We start from the raw sequence: 20196 nt of genomic DNA, 5'->3' as shown, positions 1-20196 counted from the left end.
CCTGTAGTGCTCTGAAAGGCTGTGGCACCTGCACTGCTCTGTAAACCTGTGGCCCCTGTAGTGCTTTGGCTGTGGCACCTGTAATGCTCTGTTATGCTATGGTAGCTGTAGTGTTCTGTAAAGCTGTAGCTACTAAAGTGTTCTGTAAAACTGTACCCCTTGTAGTGCTCTGTAAGGCTGTGGCACCTGTAGTGCTTTGTAAAGCTGTAGCTCCAGTAGTGTTCTGTAAGGCTGTGGCACCTGTAGTGCTCTGTAAGGTGGTGCTCTGTAAAGCTGTAGCCCCGGTAGTGCTCTGTAAAGTTGTAGCCCCAGTAGTGCTCTGTAAAGCTGTTGCCCCGGTAGTGCTCTGTAAATCTTTAGCCCCGGTAGTGCTCTGTAAAGCTGGAGACCCGGTAGTGCTCTGTAAAGCTGTAGCCCCCGTAGTACTCTGTAAATCTGTAGTCCCGGTAGTGCTCTGTAAAGCTGTAGCCCCCGTAGTACTCTGTAAATCTGTAGCCCCAGTAGTGCTCTGTAAAGCTGTAGCCTCGATAGAGCTCTATAAAGCTGTAAACCCAGTAGTGCTCTGTAAAGCTGTAGCCACCATAGTGCTCTGCAAAGCTGTAGCCCCTGTAAAGGTGTAGCCCCAGTAGAGCTCTGTAAAGCTGTAGCCCCATTAGTATTCTGTAAAGCTGTAGCCCCATTAGTGTTCTGTAAAGCTGTAGCCCCGGTAGAGCTCTGTAAAGCTGTAGCCCCGTTAGTATTCTGTAAAGCTGTAGCTCCGGAAGTGTTCTGTAAAGCTGTGGCCACTGTAATGTTCTGTAAATCTGTGGCCCCTGTAGTGCTCTGAAAGGCTGTGGCACCTGCACTTCTCTGTAAACCTGTGGCCCCTGTAGTGCTTTGACTGTGGCACCTGTAATGCTCTGTAAAGCTATGATCCCTGTAGTGTTCTGTAAAGCTGTAGCCCCTGAAGTGTTCTGTAAAACTGTAGCCCCATAGTGTTTTTTGAAGCTGTACCTCTGCTAGTGCTCTGTAAGGCTGTGGCACCTGTAGTGCTTTGTAAAGCTGGAGCTCCTGTAGTGTTCTGTAAAGCTGCATCACCTGTAGGGCTCTGAAAAGCTGTGGCCAATGTAGTTCTCTGTAAGGCGGTGTTCCATAAATCTGTGGCCTCTGTAGTGTTCTGTAAAGCTGTAGCCCCATGTGTGCTCTGTAAAGCTGTAGCCCCGGTAGGGCTCTGTAAAGCTGGAGACCTGGTAGTGCTCTGTAAAACTGTAGCCCCTATAGTGCTCTGTAAAGCTTTAGCCCCTGTAAGGCTGTAGCCCGGTAGTGTTTTGTAAAGCTGTAGCTCCGGCAGTGCTCTGTAAAGCTGTAGCCCCGGTAGGGCTCTGTAAAGCTGTAGCCCCTGTAGTGCTCTAAAAAGCTGGAGACCCAGTAGTGCTCTATAAAACTGTAGCCCCCATAGTGCTCTGTAAAGCTGTAGCCCTGGTAGTGTTTTATAAAGCTCCATATATAGCCCAATTAGTGTTCGATAAAGCTGTGGCCTCGGTAGTGTTCTGTAAAGTTGTAGCCCCAGCAGTGCTCTGTAAAACTGTAGTCCCGGTAATGCTCTGTAAAGCTGTATCCCCCATAGCGCCTGTAAAGCTGTAGCCCCAGTAGTGTTCTGTAAAAACTCTGTAGCCCCGGTAGTGTTCTGTAAAGCTGTAGCCCCCATAGTGCTCTGTATAGCTGTAGCCCCGTTAGTGTTCTGTAAAGCTGTAGCCCCGGAAGTATATATAGATATATTGTATAATATATGAGGTGTAAGTTGGCCAGCTGCATAATCCACATTGCGATCTCTTGCTAGATCTCTTCGGCTTAATAATCATTACAGCTGTGTAGAGCTTTATCTATCTTTAGAGCTGTACAGCTGTATTTAACAATTACAACATCTAGAGTTTTTTTCTTCAGCTTCATATTCATTGCAGCATTTAGTATGCCTTTTCAGCGCTCTTTAGCTTTTTATGACATTATCCTCACTTTAACTCTCAGTTTGATAGTGCTAATAACTGTTCAGGATTGTTTTCCTCATTAGACATTGGCAGCTGCAAAATTATCACAGAATCCATCTACAATTTAATATTTTTTTTCCAGAGCATTATACTACATAGACCATTTCAGCTTAAGGATCATTCCAACTATTTAGAGCTTATTAAACGTTTGAAGCTGCATATTCCTCACAGTGTTATTTCTTTTACTTCTTTTTATCCCTTAGTAGAACTCTTCGGCTATATGATCAACATAGCCATCAAAAAAGTTAGCTCTTACTGTTCTTCGGTTAAATTATGATTATACATTTTCAAAGCACTTTCCCTTGCTAACGCTTTGTAGCTGTGTGGTTATCTAAGAATCACAGGGGTTGATTTACTAATGGCAAATAGGCTGTTCACTTTTCAAGGAAAGATGCACATTGCAAAGGAAATGAACCCCATAGAGTTTCATCTTTCATTAGAATTTTTTTCTTAGCTAAATAGTCATCACCACTTTCCCATGTTTTAAGACTTATTAATACTTCTTATCAACATATTTATTGCAACGTCCCAGAGCTTTATCCCTTTGTAATTCTGAAGCTAAACAGTAACCACAGCTATTCAGAATTGTATCCCTCATACTTACATCATCATTCATTACACTGTTCCACTACGCTGGTGCTTTAGAACTTTCCCCAAAAAATCATGACTTCCCAGATCTGTGACTTAAGAATATTACCTATGACTGTTATTATTTTACTGAAGCTTTATCAAAGAAATGAGCATGCTACATAGTTACATAGTTAGTCTGATTGAAAAAAGACACAATCCCATCTAGTTCTACCAATAAAAGGAAAAAAAATTAAATTAAAATTGGATTGGATTTATTATATAGCTTGCAAACAATAGTTAGGGTTATCATGTGTGTAAATGTTATTACTGCAAAATATATAACAAAGCTGCAATCCTACAGCTAAAAAGGCATATGAAAATACACAACAATACGCTTCAATACAAATTGTTTTAAATAGTATACATAGTCATACCTTTTTTTTTGTATTCATAACTGTAATTGCCAAGAGATCATTTGAAGGGAGTTCTTAAAAATCATAAGAACGCATGTAATTAACCTTCACTTCTATTTATACAATAGAAAAATGTAAATCTAAATTAGGTACTGTATAATATAAATATATGAGAAGTCAATGTTAAATCAATTTCTACATACAAAAAGGGATTACGTGAAACCAATTATATGATAATTCCATATTTCACTTCACCTGTTCGATGTATGTTCTTACCTCCTGCTTTCTCTCCATCCGCATTATATATCTCTTATTCACTTGTCTGACCTGCTTCGAAGGTTGTCATGCAATGACATTGATGAAAGTCAGGTTAGCAGACAAGTCTCTAATTGGGGATTCTGGTAGGTGATGTGTAGAGTGTACAGGCTGTGATTTTAATTTAGTAAGACTTGTGGTTTATGTGGTAACCCACGTCTAGTCTGGATTTTTGTAACACCTAAGGTACAACGGTTCCCAAATTTGTGCAACCCCCCAGAATACCACCAGAATACCACATATCATATACATACTTCCCCAATTGCTGTCTCGTCTCACTTCTGCTCAGAAATGCATGCATGCTATGTTGCTTTGTTGCTTTACCTAAGGGTGCCACATTTCTCCTTTATCATACTGGGAGTGCAGTTTTAAAAAAACTTAAAAAAGAAAAAAAAACAAGAAATAAAGTAAAAGAACAAAAAAAATAAGCATTTTAAAGGGTTACTAAACCCTTGTTCTTTTTTTTTAATAAAAAACATGTCGTACTTACCTCCACTGTGCAGTTGGTTTTGCACAGAGTGGCCCCGATCCTCCTCTTGTGGGGTCCCTAAGCGTCATTCATGGCCTCTCCTCTTCTCGTGTGCCCCGTCGGAGAAGCGTTCTCCTTCAGGACACTCGTGCGGGCGTGCTCCCGAGTCCTGCTGCTGCGTCTTTTGACACAGACAGCAGGACTCGGCCCCTGCCCCCCCCCCCCCATGCCTGCGTCATTGGATTTTATTGACAGAAGCGGGAGCCAATGGCTGCGGTGCTATCAATCTATCCAATGAGGACACGAGACACCGGCTAGAGCTGGTGTGCTCGTCCCCGGGCGATAAAGACCGGGTTCAGGTAAGTAAAACGGGGGTCTGGGGGGGCTGCTGCATGACAGAAGGTTTTTCACCTTAATGCATAGAATGCATTAAGGTTAAATACCATGAGGGTTTACAACCCCTTTAAATGCTTACTTTCTGTGTTTTTCCTTTCCCATAAATGTGATTTTATTCACTTAAAAATGCCTTTGAACTTGCTAGGGAATGTGGCTACTCCAGGAAAAGTCAATGCTCTAGGACAGCCCCTCCCCTTCCTTGCACGTCACTACTCCTTTTCCAGGGGTGTATGATTACTCTCTGTGCTGGTCCAGCTCCTTCATCTCTCCTTTCACCTCCCCACGTAACCTTTTATGTAGCAGCCAGGGGAGAAATGAAGGGTGATACTTGTGTGTGAAAGCTCTGAGTCTGCTGGGGTTGCTGACATTACATCCAAGATGTGGCATCCAGCCGCAGTCCCAGTGCTTTTGTTTGCCTGAACAGGGTAGACTTTACAGGTTAATAACATATATAAACAATGTTAATTTGCATATATTTTTTGGAAATATTTTTGTTAAAATAAATGTCTGGGGACGGGGCCTTTTAAACATCTATTTTATCTTTTATGTTAAGAAACAACTTCATGCAACTTTAATGTAACTACATTGAACAGCAGAGCCACATAAACATCTCACTAGTAAACATTCCAGTGATTAATATATGTGTAGTACTACCCCCCTAGGAGTTGCAGATGACTTGGTTCCCTATTCCCACACAGCCAGGTAAACAGCATAATGCCCAACTTGATAGCAACAAAACTCAGGGACAACTTCCTCATGTAAAACTCCTGGGCTCTGACAGTCTCTAAGTGGAAATGATGCAACAGCTCCTTAACGACATGGAACTCTCAGTCCCTTTACAAAGAAGCACAAAGTGTTGTGAATTGCATCCTGGAGTATCTCTAACTATCTCTGTTCCCAGCTCTACCCACTGCAGGAAATGCCAGCCCACCTAACTGCTTCTTTACTAGTCTACCTGACTGACTCTTCACCAGTCTACCTGACTGCTCCAGAGATCTCCCAGGGCAAGGTTAGCAAAGTTTTAAGCACACCGTTATCTTCCAGAGAGCCCTGCTAAATGTGGCAGTCTCTCCCCTTGTAGGTCTCTGATCGTGCTCTAGTACTCACACTGTCCTCCTTTCTCCTGCTGCTTCTTAGGAAAGACTCCCTCCAAACTGCTTCTGTTGTCAGGATCCTCCCAGGCCAGCATCTAAGCCCCAGCCCAAGGCAGAGCACCACGCCTGAAACCAGGGGGTTTGCCTCAAGGGCCACCAAAAGTCCCCCTCTGCACTCCGTCTCTATCTTCCATCCTACTTCTCTACCAGCATAACTCATTCCTACTTAAGGGCTGGCCCAACCACCCTGCCAGGCCCACTGCTTGAGGATTGGCCAAGCTCTCCTGAAAATGCAGGACAACCCTCCTAGCCTCTGCCCTGCAGTTTCCAGAACATTCTCCAACTTTCCAGAACCAGGAGGAGGCACCAGACTTGCCTGCATGAGTCATCCAGCCCTGATTTCATGAAGATCCTTGATTACTCTTATAGTGTGATGATGGCACATCTTTTTCTATATTTTCCATTGTAAAAGGTTCAGCCATTCGTGCCACAGCTTTAGCTATTTTCTGTACATAGACAACATTCCCAAACTCAATATAGTTTATGTAGACTCTGCCAGGAGTTCGTTTTTCTCTGTCATTAGTTTGGTGCACTTGCAATGATTGTAGAAAGGGGCATAATAATATATCCTGACTTGATTATAGTTTCATGCTAGTTTTTCAAAAAGTGATGGTTTTGCAATTTGGCTTTTGTTTTGTGTCAACCAGTTTTTTTTTTTTTTTTTTAACTCTTGTTAAAGTTTTCCATATATAACTTTTGAAAAAATGTTAAACATTTGTAAATGTGACTTTCTTTTGGTAGCAGTGCTACTATATTACATTGTTTTAAAAGTCAGTATAACTACTAAAGGCAAATCTTTTTTTTAGCTTTGGATGGAATGGGGAGGGATTAGAACACCTGTTTTTATTGCTTTCTGTGTCTCCATTAGGGAAATTTACTCTTTCTTTTTGTCCTTTTTAATTTACCACCAAGGGTGAGAGTGAAAGAAAATTCAAAATTTTGGGTTGAAATCCAAGAGAAATCGACAAAAAAGAAAGCCAGCCATCATCTTGAAATTCCAAAAAATATTTCTTTTTGGTATAAATAGGACAGCAGGAAGATAAACTGTAGCTCATGTGTTTTCATGGCCAACCAATTCTCATTCATCCCATTCACCAGGGCTGAAACAAGACACATCAAAATCATAATAAATATATAAAAAAATAAAAAAAAATCTTGGTTAAAAAACTTAAAGTTTTACTAAACCCAGGACCCAGGACCCTGCATTCACTATATCTGGTCTCCCACAGTACACAGAACATGGAAATGCAATAATTTTAGTAAATATAAACTGCTAAATACCTTTTCTCAGCTGCAGTGGCGGCTGGTGAAGTTTTAAGCCCCACCTCTTATAGAATCAACCCACTCTATCCCCTGTATTCAACTTGCTTCCAACCATATAGTGTCAGGAGTACACAGCTCAGCATCACAGATCAGGGTATATAGATGAGCTGCATCACATAAAGGGTATATAGATGAGCAGCATCACATAAAGGGTATATAGATCAGCAGCATCACGTAAAGGGTATATAGATCAGCAGCATCACATAAAGGGTATATAGATCAGCAGCATCACATATATGGTATATAGATCAGCAGCATCACATATACTGATCTTGCAGCACACAGTCAGCACCCCCGCGCTGGTGGAGGACACGATAACAGCACCCCCACGGATCACAGCACACTGGCTCTGGGCTTGCAGGACACACTGACAGCAATTCCCCCCCACCACCACCAGCCAACCCCCCCCCCCCGGCTTGCGGGCAGGGCTGCCGTTAGAAATCACAGGGCCCCGTACAGTCTACCTGACAGGGAAACCACCCCCCCCCCTGAAAATATCAAATGACAATGTGGTTTTGCAGCCATGCCAGAAATGATATCCTTGCTACAGCCACCCCCTGGTTTTTGTTATACTTTTTTAATTTTGCTGAATGGTAATTTTACATTGTGAGATTGCAATGCAACTGTGAGCCAAGTGTTTGGCTTGCAGTTGCAGAGCGGCCCCATTGAACTCGACAGGGAGTTTGATAGGTGATGCTGCCTTCCACACTCTGTAGCCTGTGGTAAAAATGCTGCAGCTGTGTAGTAAACCATTGCAGCCACAGCATGTATAAAGCCCTGTCTGGCTGTATTTTTAGGATTTGGGTGCGCAGCCAGAGATGGCGGTAAATTCATGGCTCATTCACCCATGTGAAAGAGTCCTTAGGCCGCATTCAAATTTTGCATTTCCTAAATATGTTACAAAGTGCACAGGAAATGCACGCTTTGCAGTACATTTTATAAATGCACTGCAAACTCACATAGCACTTGTGGTGCCATTAATTGTTAATGGCACCCCAAGAACACTTATGCCGTGTACACATAACCAGTTTTCCCATCGGAATAAACTCTGAAGGTTTTTCCGACGGAGTTCCGACGGAATTCCGCTCAAGCTGTCTTGCATACACACGGTCACACCAAATTCTGACCGTCCAGAATGCAGTGACGTACAGGACTAGAAAACGGAAGTTCAATAGCCAGTAGCCAATTGCTTCCGTCTCGTACTTGCTTCAGAGCATGCGTCGTTTTTGGTACGTCAGAACAGCATACTGACGAGCAGTTTTCACGATAGGAATTGGTTCCGTCGGAAAAATTTAGAACATGTTCTATTTCTAGGTCCGTCAGAATTTTCGACGTAAAAAAGTCAGATGGGGAATACACACGATCGGAATATACGATGAAAAGCTCCTGTCTGACTTTTTCTGTCGGACATTCCGCTCGTGTGTACGCGGCTTTAGCAGACTTACATTTTGTCATGTGGCAAACTTGCAAAGTTGCATGCCCCAAAAGAGCATTCTATGATGCGTTTGTCAAACGTAGGGCAGTCCATTCAAGGGAATGGGCTGTTCTATGTGTGAAAAACAGGCTAAAAAAAAATGTGAGCAGGAACATGCAATCCTTCTATGCAAAGTGTAAATGGGGCCTCAGGGGTGGCATATAGAAATGGCTGATGCAGAGAAGTCTTTCAAGTGGAGGGAGAGATGTATTCACTGGCCCCTAGCTCCAGCATTGCAGTGGTAGCCAGGGTCTACCTGCAGTACAAGTCTGGCTCCTGGCACATTCTCCCCTTTCTGAAGCTTCATCCCCCCACTCACCTTCTACCAGCAGTAGCACTACAACATGCAGCCATTTCAGGTTATAGGACACACAGAGCACAGTGTGGAGGTCAGCAGAGCTCAGGACTCAGGGAGAAGCAGGCAGGAAACTTCTTACCTCCATCTTTCCTCCAAGAGATTACATTGCGATCACAGGGGGAGGGGAGGAGGAGTTTCAGGGCCCGACAGGCAGTGTAAACAGTTTATGGAAAAAGCAGAGAGAGATTTTGCAGCTGTCCCTGCTGTTCCAAAATCAGGACACAGCTTGAGAACAAAGCCAGCATGGGGCAGCTTTCTAACTGAAAGAACACTGGGCAGATATGTAGCATTGATCCCCTGCATAGCAGCTGGGAGGAAGAAAGCCAGCAGCTCTGCAGGGGTTGAACACCAATCACAAGGCAGAACAGCGGCTCTCCTCTCCTGCAGGTGCCCAGCCCCCCTTGTGGACTAATGAGGCTCGGGACACACTTATAGCACCCCCCGTTCTCCGCAGAAGGTCCGGTACTTACTGGGCTGTGGTGTCCTCTCCTCCTGCTGTGTCTCTTTCAGTGGGCAGCAGGCAGCAGCAGTGGTGGAGGAGTCCGCTCCTCATGTTTCCTCCACTCGGGCGCACTGGCACAGGGAAAACCGAAAGTGACATTGTAAATCGAATGTCAATCAAAGCACCCGGCCGTAGTGATACACACTACGGGCGCCAGGGGGAAGCTGTTCGGCGCGATGGATTGCGCCGCAAGGCAGGTCAAAAGCCTGAAAATGAAGCACCTCGTCTGCAATCTCGTGATTGCATAGACATGGTGCTTCCCCTAGTGCACTGTGTCCGGCGTCCGAACACATAAGGACCTTTTTTCTATTTTTTTTTAAAGGGCCATTTTAAATTAAAAAAAAAACTTTTTTACATTTTTTTGTGACTGCCTGGGGGGGGGGGGGGGGGGGGCGCCCATGCGCCCCCTTTGGACGGGCCGCCACTGATCAGCAGTATGACTTGTGACTTCTATCAGTGTCTGGTTATAGCTTGTAGGAGGAGTTTTCATTCTCCCCTGATTGTCCTCTGAGGTTGCAAGACTCCTGATCCTCTGTCTGGACAGTGCTGATTAGCCCTGTGCTGATCACATACACTCTCCCAAGAAAAAAAAAACTCTCTAGCAATACACACCAAACTGAGCATGTGGCATTTGTCCCCTAGCCTCTGTTCTATCAGGAGATGGAATGGGGAATGTGGAAGAAGGTAGGAACAGAGAAGACAGGACCAAACAGCCTTTTTACACAATGTAGAGTAATAACCCCTTAGGTTCCACAGTGAGTATAACAGGCATGTTTTACTACATATACATGTAAAAAATAAGGTGTCCCTGCCTTCCACTTCTGAGAACTCTCTGCTTTTCTCATACTTGGTCATGGACTCATATATTGTGCTGCACTAATTTTTTTTACATGTGATTTGAGGTGTTGTGATTAACCTATAGTGTACAGCTTGCATTTTCCGCTTACTTGATTTTTGTGTGCGCTGACTGTTTTCAAATTTTTCATATTTTTTTTTTACTGCATATACAGACTGATTTTACTGTTGTGAGTTTAATAACACTTTAAGTTAAAAGAAGAATTGATATATATATATATATATATATATATATATATATATATATATATATACATATATGTTACAGTTATCAATACATAGTACTATTTTAATAATTGAAGTGATTGTAAAGCTTTGTTTTTTTATTTTATTTAAATAACAAACACGGTATACTTACCCTCTCTGTGCAATTGTTTTGCACAGAGCAGCCGCAATCCTCCTCTTCATGGGTCCCCCATTGGTGCTCCTTGCTCCTCCCCGCATGATGTGCCCCCATAGCAATGCTTGGGGGCACTCATGAGTGTTCACTTCCAAGCCCTGCTCTGTGTGTCCATAAGACACACAGAGCGGGGCTCCGCCCTGTCCCCTGTTCCTCATTACTAGCTGTGATTGACAGCAGTAGGAGCCAATGGCTCTTGTTGCTATATCTGAGCCAAGGAGGAGGGAGAGAGCTTCAGCTTTCGTGCACATTGCTGGATCGAGATCAAACTAAGGTATGTATTTAGGGGGGTTGCGGGGGAGCTAAAAGCAGAAGGTTTTTTTACCTTACTTCATAAAATGCGGTAAGGTACAGTAGAAAACCTTCTACCTTCACAACCACTTTCATAATAACTCTCCCTTTCTTCTCACATCCAAAAGAAAAGTGAGAACCAGTTGCAAACTACAGCCTTTGTTTACATTTTGTGATGCTGTAATCGATTACAGTAATGACGTTATACAGAGCCAATTTTATTGGCTCTGTATTCTCTTTGTATGATCTGCTGTGTCCAATGGATATATATGCTCACAGTGCAGTGCTCATGCACGTGCTAAAGGGCATGCACAAGTAAGGTAAAAAATTGATGTTTAAAAAAGTGTTGATCGATGCTTCAGGGTCCATTATGTACAACGGGCAGATGGCAAGTGGTTAATGTACTGATCTAGTGGAACTACATAGTTATGAGATAATTTCCTGTTCTGTGTCCTGTTGTTTTCCAATAAACAGGAAGGTCTCAGTCATGTGTCCAGCACAATCCCAACAGGTAAGAATCATATCTTTAGCAGCTCTCCAACAGGTTTTGGATCCAGCTACAGCCAAAGTACTATACACTACTGCAGATACAGCTATCAAAACTATCTCTGTAAAAGTCAAAAAGTGTTTCATCAAAGTTCTCAGTTGCTTTTCTGACAAACCAGAATTACCAGTCCTAAAAATGTAAAATGAAGATACTGCTTGTAAGAGAGGGTGCATTGAACTGTATACAAGAGCCCAGACTAAACCTACCTACAGATACGTGGGCAGAGAAAGATCAAAAACTCAGAAAACAACATCCTTTAGCATAGATAACTATCAAATAGTGCACATATTATTATTATTATTATTAATAACGATTTATATAGCGCCAACAGTTTATACAGCGCTTTACAATGTAGAGGGGGACAGCACAATTACAGTACAGTTCAATACATTAGGGACAGGAGGACCCTGCTCGTAGAGCTTACATTCTAAAGGGACGGGGTGGTGGTACAAAAGGTAATAGATGCGGGGAATGATTTGATGCAAGTATGAAACTGCAAATAAAATGTAGAAAGAACTACAAATAATACATTAGTAGCAAAAAACTGTACTTAATTAATAGGCCAGCACATGCAGGACTATATAAGATATACTTTAGAAATGATGGAATGCCTACGAGCTATAGGAGAAGAACGTAAAGACTTTCATACAGCAGAACTACCACTCAATGGTCCCCCAGACAGCTATGAGATATTTGTTACAATCCAGATGATGAGCTTACCCTGGAATATAAATAAGGCAAGTTTATGGGTGAAAACAAGTGAAAAGTAGAAAAGTAAAAATGTTCCTATGCTCCTATAAGCAGTTGTGGGGTTAATTGCCTTGTGCGACCATATCGCCCCTGCCTGGCAACTTCCCGGCAGGGCTGCCACCCCCCCCCCCCCCCATAACAAGTAATCTGTTGGGTTTTACAATGAAAAAAAAAATACAGTGTGACAAAATGTGAGCATTACTAATGTTATGAAAGACTTGGAAACAATAGGACTGAACAGAAAATGAATGTATGCCCAGGGATGAATGTCCAGAATGTAAACTTTGTGCCTTCTGAGCATGCCCCCCTGGGTGCATACTGCCCTAAATGATAATACCTATTGGTGCACCTAACAACCCCTTCCAGCCGCAGCAGCTTTCAGCCTCTCCTAAAGATTAACAGTCCGAATATGCCCAGTGTATCCAATGCTCAGCACATTAACCCTGTGAGGAAATGTCACAACCTCACACTTATTTTGAACCATTAATCCAGCTGTTAACAGATACAGCAAAGAAAACAGCACTGTATCACTTTATTTCCTGATAAGAGAACGTAGGAATACACGTAGAGGCTTCATATTTATCCAATTCACTCATTTTTATTTAAAAATAATGGGATTTTTAAAAATACTAGTCAGTTTTTCACTGTTTAAGAATCATTGCGCAATTTGACCATCTTGCAATAGGATTGCAGAGTTCTAGTTAATCCCATTAAGGACTGTCCTTTCCATATGGAGAGTGATGTATAGTTGAAAGTCATGAGCTCACTCATTTGTAATAAGCAGTATATCTACATGGGTATAGTATGAAAATTAATGTTGCAATTCTTATTCCTCATAAAAGGTCTAGATTGTTTGTAGGGCCCACATGGGCTATAGTAATAATGAGACAAGCTAACCTCCTGTGAATAAACTGTATGTGGCAAAAACAATCCAAAAGTCCTTATGAATAAGGTACATATGAAACAAATTGTCTTGACTGGAGTGTTCTTGACTTGAGATTTTCAGTTTCTTCACTGACTAGCAAAAGACATTACAATGACAAAATGTGCATCAAGTAAGATAAGTCTTTTTCACCTATAGAGAAAAAAAGAACATTAAGTCATACTAGTACGAATTCATAAAAAAAATCTAATACTACTCATCTCACAATATTTAAAGCAATTGTCCCAAACAGCTTTCTTTTCCCTTCCACTGGCATTGTATTTTTATGCACTTGTTTTCAGCAGCCATCAATGGGCGCATCCCTCTTTATGCACACTGGCCATTTAGCCCCGATGTATGAGACTCCGGCATTTAGGTGCAGGTGGAAGGCACAAGCACACAATCCAGCTCCACTGCCAGCAGCCTGTGACACTCTATGAAAGGATGAAAGCTGCTGCTGCTGGAAGGGGCTAACGTTTAGGGCATTATGCACCCAGGAACCAATACTCGGAAAACAGGCTGATTGCGTTTTCAACATTTGTACCTGGATGCATTCTGCCCCTAACAATATTGCCGCTCTATACACCATCAGGCTCTGTCCAGCCACAGCAGCATTTTTTCTGTCTCTCGTAGAGTTTTACAGGCTGCGGCTGGATGGTGTGCTGTGCCTTCCGCATGCACCTAAATACCAAAGTTCCAAAGTCCCATGCATAGGGGTCTAAATGCCCAATGTGCATGAGGTCTAATGGAATTCTTCCATTGATTACCTCCTGTCCTTAGCTGCTGAGAGGCTTTGTATTCCTTTCTAGAAGTATCCAGAAGGTTCTTTAATTGGTTCATGGATTTTTGATAAAAATATGTTTGTATATATACTTGGCAGCAATAATAAAACACTTATTATGCACTATCATCTCTTTATCTGTACATGCCGAAGGTAAGATGTGATATTTACTTACCTTTACAATCATGATGGCTGCACTGTAAATTAAGTTCAAGATAAAGAGGATGAAGAATGTAGTAGCTGTGTACCATAGACTATCCTCGTCATCCTCACTGCTGTCCTCCCAGATGAAGTGCACTAAAGTGGGAAAGATTCATTATTGATTTACTGGTATTTAGGTAACATAAGGAAGGCACACAATTTCTTACTTTCATGCATCAAGGTCTCCAGTCACTGGTGTATGCCGAGCATGAGATGAGACTAAAATGAAGACACTCCTTCAGGAGTTTAGGAACTGTAAAGGGACATGAATCTGATTCAAAGCTCAGTTCTACTGACAGAAATGGAATAGTATAACTCGCCTACTGTATATAGCTCTGATTTGCTGATGTAAATTCCCATGCCACGCATTGGGAATGCTAGGTTTTCAGTCTAGGTGTTAGAGATTCCCCATGGACCTCTATGACTTCTGCAGACAGTTTAATTTAAAGCCCAACACCAGGAAAATATTCTTTTTTTTAAACCCTTCAAAAAAAGATGTTATCTCAAATGACTAAACTGCAGATGGTTGCTAGCTACTTTAAAAAATCATAACTTGATGTGATTAAGAGCTGCGGCTGCAGCAGTGAAGGATCCTGTTGTCTGCCCTTCCTTTCCTCTCCATTCGTCCATTCACAAAATATCTCCTATTCTTTTTACAAAATGCAAGCCGTTCTGTGAATTGACAAGGGGAGAAGAGGGCCAAGTAAATCACATGTAGGGTTAATCTGCTCTAATTCTTTGATATTAGTTTGAATAAATGCGTCTAGTACCCATTTGGTGGCCCATGGGTACCTTGCATCTTAGCCATGCCATGACCTAAATTTGATTCATATTGAAAACTGGAAAAATCATGGACATTTAAAGGCACATTTGTATAAAAACAACAAATTTTATTAACTTGTGTTAACAATGTTTGTATACAATATAACAGTTAGGTAAAAAACTTCTTCTGTTTAAAACAATATCAGTCACAGACAGAGTGTCAATCCCCTCTTTAAACAGAAGAAGTTTTTACCTAACTGTTATAATATATACAAAAAATGTTAAGACAGATTAATAAAATTTGTTATTTTTACACAAACGTGCCTTTAAAGTCCATGATTTTTCCAGTTTTCAATATGTATCTAATACTTGATAGCTGAGATTATCTTGCTTGCAGCATCTAGTAATGATTAAACTCTAAAGGCCCGTACACACGATACGAAAATCGGATGGTAAAGTCCGTTAGATGAGGTGTCTGACGATTTTCGGATCGTTAGTACGGTGCTTTCAACAGCCAATTTCACTTTTTCGGCAGACTAAAGCTGGATGTGCAGACTATAAAATTTTTGTTGTAAGTGAACTCAACGTCCGATTTTAGTTTCATTAGAACGGTTTTCGTATGAAAAAAATCCTAAGAGCAAGACTACTCATGCTCAGAAACAAAAGAATACATACAAAACTTTTCAACACATTACGTCACTTCTGACATTGTATTCTGTCGTATGAAAATTTTCGTATTGTGAGTAAACACTTCACTTTCGACATGAAGCAAACATGAAAATGGACGTTCGGTCATCCGAAAATCTTAGCACGTGTACGAGGCTTAAAGCAACTTGCGCATGTTGGGGACAGAAAACCTTCATTTGAAACAGCTGATGGAGTGTTTAATGGTTTGCATGATTACGATTTGGAAGGGTTCATGGACACTCCATATGGAAGATACCATGCGCATAGAGCATCTTATATAGTTACACTGTGGATGCTCAGCTAAGTTTGAAAAGGTGTGAGAGGGGTTGACTTCTTTATGTAACCTTGGATTGGCAGTAATATACATTCCCTAAATGTTTTACGCTGTAAAATTTTATGTTACTTTTCATCTGTAATTTTCTTTTACTTTTTCCACTCTGGAACACAATTTGTTTCAATAAAGTTCTTTCTGTTTTTTTTTTTTTTATGTTTGAAGGGTTCAATTTAAGACTAAAATCCCTAGGCCTGGTGCAAAAGTCAATACCATATATACTTGAGTATAAGTCGAGATTTTCAGCCCTTTTTTTAGGCTTAAAGTTCCCCCCTCGACTTATACTCGAGTCACCTCCGTCTGCCTACATGATCAGCGTGTCATGCAAACAGAGGGCGGCCAGAGTGCGATAATACCATTTGGCAGCCATTCCACTGTTCAAAAGCCGCGCCTCCTCCTCATCTGTGATAGGCAGAACACTCCATTTCCCAGCAGTCAGTGTACAGCCTATCACGGACATCCTCTCATCCTCGTCCATGGTATGAGAATGAGAGAATGTCCGTGATAGGCTGACCGCTGACTGCTGGGAAATGGAGTGTTCTGCCTATCGCAGATGAGGAGAAGGCGCGGCTTTTGAACAGTGGAATGGCCGCCGAATGGTATTATCACACACTGATGGGTGGATGCAGAGCGGCACACGGAGGATGCAGATCACCACACGGAGGCTGCACAGGACACAGGTAGGCTGCACAGGGACACATGCACAGAACACAGGGACACATGCACAGGACACAGGTAGGCTGCACAGGACACATGCACAGGACACAGGTAGGCTGCACAGGACACATGCACAGGTCACAGGTAGGCTGCACAGGACACATGCACAGGACACAGGTAGGCTGCACAGGACACAGGTAGGCTGCACAGGACACAGGGAGGCATGCAGCTGCAGATGGGCATTGCTGACCCTCTTTTCCACTTACAGTAGCTGCTGCATTTCTCACCCTCGCCTTATACTCGGGTCAATACGTTTTTTCCAGTTTTTTGTGGTACATTAGGGGCCTCGACTTGTATTCGGATCGACCTATACTCGAGTATACAATTTTAAGAGTACTGCACTGAAATTAAAATAAAAAGATGTTTCTTATGAACAGTCCTGTTTTGTAACAGGATAAGCAATGTAAGTTTAAGGCTATGTTCACACTAGCCCACACAGTAAAACGCAGCATTTTACTGTGTGGGCAGCTCCCAGTGTCGGCTCCGGCAAGGGGGTAGTGCAAAGTACTTTTCAGCACATCGCTTACTTTTTTCCTTTTGTTTTAACTTTACTTGTAGTGTCACATAGTGACTCTTCATTCATGTCTCTGCAGAGTGGTGTGGTACATTGCACTGCAGTGTGGTGACTTGCGTTGCCATCTAGTGTGCTGCAGAAAACTGCTGACATGTTTCACTTTCAACAGTGCACTGCACCACACATCACACCAACGTTGTAGTGTGAACAACTGCTTTTTATGTGCCTTGGCGGTGAACCTGTGTTTATCCAGTGTGGAAGGAGCCCTAAATTTGTTTCTTTTTTAATTTTTTTAATTTATTTTCTCAGGGTAGTCTTTCAGAATTGAGCCACTCTTTTCAAAATATAAGGGTCTGATGCTGGCAGCCAAAGCAAATTTTGGCGCACTCAGTGCCTAGAAAGCAAACTACATAGACTACTATGTGTACTGATAAGTGAAAGCAGTGTCAGGAGGGGTTACTAAGCCTCATGCCTTTTAGTGATTTGCAAAGTATACAAATATGACGAGTTTAGCATTGTGCACCAGATGGGTGCAGGAGAGTATAGCAGCCACAAGGCCTTCATAGTGAACGCCAAGGGTCAAGTGGAAGGTGTCAAAAGCACAAGGCAGGTGAGCTGTGTCACCTATGTACAATTCATTTATTTTTTCGCTTTACATGAAGTTTTCCAATTAAGTGTCACTGTGTACAGGGGAAGATTTCATCACAATGTGCATTTATCAGGAAATCAGTAATCAATATAAGTACAATCAGTATGCCCTCCTCTCGAGGTGACAGGTCAAGCCTTCACTCCTGGTATAAACAAGGCCAAGGATAAATTCAAAGGAAAAATCAAGCCTTCACTCTGCAGAACCAGTGTTGCTTCTTTTGTGTCTTTCTTGCCACACTCATCTTTGGCCTTTGGGAGGTCATTAATGTTGTAATTCCTGCACATTTGCACAGTTACATCATACCTGGTTCAATTATTGGCATCAATGAGCCAGAGTATACACTACAGTGTACATTCCAATTGAAAAAAATGTTGTGCAATGTGTTCCCAATGCAGGAGCTAATGCAAATGTCTGTGAATGCTATCCTGGGTCTGAACCCTTGGTTAGTATTGAAAAAAAACTGAAAAGAGTGCAGCAATAGGAATATTAGCAGGATCATTAGATATTTAGAGACAGTTCTTTAGCACACATGTATTCATAAAAGTGTAATTCTGAAGTTGGATATGCAGGTTGTAACTCATTGGTGGAAAATAGTTTTTTAGGTTGGCATATTGAATATTCTAATATGTAACATATAACTGTTTATTGAGTATGACACCCTTTCTTTTCATAATCAAAGGAATTAAAAATGGCTCTAACACCACTTTTCTGGCGGTATTTCCACTAAGTCCAGGGAATTCTTAATTCAGACAGGCCTTTGTGCCAGTCTTAGAAACATTACTGACACATGCAGCAAATTCAGGTAGTTCTTACTATTGCCACTTTAATGCCGCGTACACTTGATCGGAATTTCCGTCGGAAAAATCTTGTATGGTTTTTCTGACGGAATTCCGCGCAAGCTTGGCTTGCATACACACGGTCACACAAAAGTTCTCTGAGCTTTCGACCGCCAAGAACGCGGTGACGTACAACACTACGACGAGCCGAGAAAATGAAGTTTAATGCTTCCGAGCATGCGTCGAATTGTTTCCGAGCATAAGTAGGAATTTTGCGCGTCGGAATTGCTGCAGACAATCGGAATTTCCGATAGCAGCCTTTTCCGTCGGAAAAATAGAAAACCTGCTCTCAATCTTTTGCTGGCGGAAATTCCGCCAGCAAAAGTCCGATGGAGCATACACACGGTCGGAATTTCCGACCAAAAGCTCACATCGGACTTTTGCTGGCGGAATTTCCGATCGTGTGTACGCGGCATAAGATTTTATCTTTATGGCAGCATTGAATTCTAAAAGAATTCTTCTAGTTCTTCATTTAGGAAAGTAGAGGGAAGCTGTCAAGTATGTGATAGTTTCCTGCACAGAGCTGTATCTCCTGCCTCATTTAGTGGTCAGTCTGGAGATTTCCTGGCCGAAAGCTAGATGTAAACAAAAAAAACGGGGATACAGCGGATATCATTACCTACATATAGGCAATGCTTGTATTTGGGAAATGACTTGTCACTGGGTGGATGGAGTTTGATGGGAAAATGAGAGACTAATTTCTCATCGGGTCCACTCCACTTTTAAGTGACAGTGCACTGCAGAAAGCTACTATAGGACTAAATAGTGGCTATGGAACTGCCCACTGCCCATTCAGTAGTGGAGCAGACCTAATGGGGAACTAGTCTCTCAATTTCCCATCAGGCTCTGCCCACCCTAGTATAAAAATCCTTAGCTATATTACTGTCAGTGTGACTGGTGCAGTGGCCGGGGGAGGATGGGGGTGTACTGGGGAAGGTGTGCCCTGTGTGGACATTCATGTGTATGTACCTGTCACCCATGCCCCAATGGAATTCATCCTTTTACAAATTCCCCTAAATATGTTCTAAGGAAGAAATCAGCTGTCCTGTGTATGTTACAAATCTCTATGTTTTTGGTAAAGAAGTATGTGCCAAACCCTTTTATTTAAGTTTTCTTGTTAGGAGTTTAGAAATGAAAAAGCAGCAATAATGTGCACATATTCACATTAAGGGCTCATTCAGATAGTCGCTGACATCAGTGTGCAGACAGTGTGTGTTCCACTTGTGCTCCTGCACATATGTCAGATTTTGATATGTGGTTGTGTCCCTGCAGCTATTGCATCTACATTCACCTATATAGGCTGCCTATGTGCAGCTCCGATTGGATGCAGACGCAAAAGACAGCGGCTCAGCATGCAGGACAGGTGTCCTTAGGTGTTTATTTAAAAATGTTTTCACAAGATTCATGCGACTTTCACACAGGATTCCCATGTTTCTGTTTGAACCCAGTTAGAAAAAGGTTTAAATCTTGGGTGAAAGCTGTGTGATTCTTGCATAACAACATAAATAAATAGATCCCTTCAAGTGTGGGAAAAGAGAAAAGATGTTCTTAGCTCTTAGCTCTCAGCTGTCTTGAGCTCAGTTAGAGTGATCTAACCTCACTTTCTGTTCTGGGGATTAGTAAATGTAAAGAGGAAAGGATCGCTGCTACTCCCGACCAGCCCAGGTGAAGAAATGATAAAGAGCAGCCTCAGCCTGCATGGCATCGGGGTGTGTGGTTTGGTGGAGACATATATGCTGAGGCCACTCTTTATCGTTATTTGACCTGGGCTGGTCAGGAGTAGCGACAATCCTTTCCTATTTACATTTACTAACCCCCTGGATTGGTACCAGGACAAGCCTGCACACTATGTTCTGGGACACAGGGATATACTTTTACCTCTACTTTGTGCCATAAGCAATAAAACAGGTCTCACTTTCTGTCCCACTAACAATGGTTCACCAGATTGGAAACAT

At 42.2% G+C, this 20196-nt stretch overlaps 1 protein-coding gene across 1 annotated transcript in view; it reads right to left on the bottom strand.

Annotated features, from left to right (window-relative positions):
• The window catches only part of LOC141118318 (uncharacterized), a 711411-nt gene that overhangs the window by 35718 nt on the left and 655497 nt on the right, over positions 1–20196 (bottom strand). The gene's annotated exons all lie outside the window — the stretch shown is intronic.

The sequence above is a fragment of the Aquarana catesbeiana genome, linkage group LG01 (genome assembly GCF_042186555.1).
Source record: "Aquarana catesbeiana isolate 2022-GZ linkage group LG01, ASM4218655v1, whole genome shotgun sequence".
In the NCBI taxonomy this organism is placed as follows: Eukaryota; Metazoa; Chordata; class Amphibia; order Anura; family Ranidae; genus Aquarana; species Aquarana catesbeiana.
Note: the sequence above shows the minus strand (reverse complement) of the source record. Positions and strands in the feature narration are given on the sequence as shown.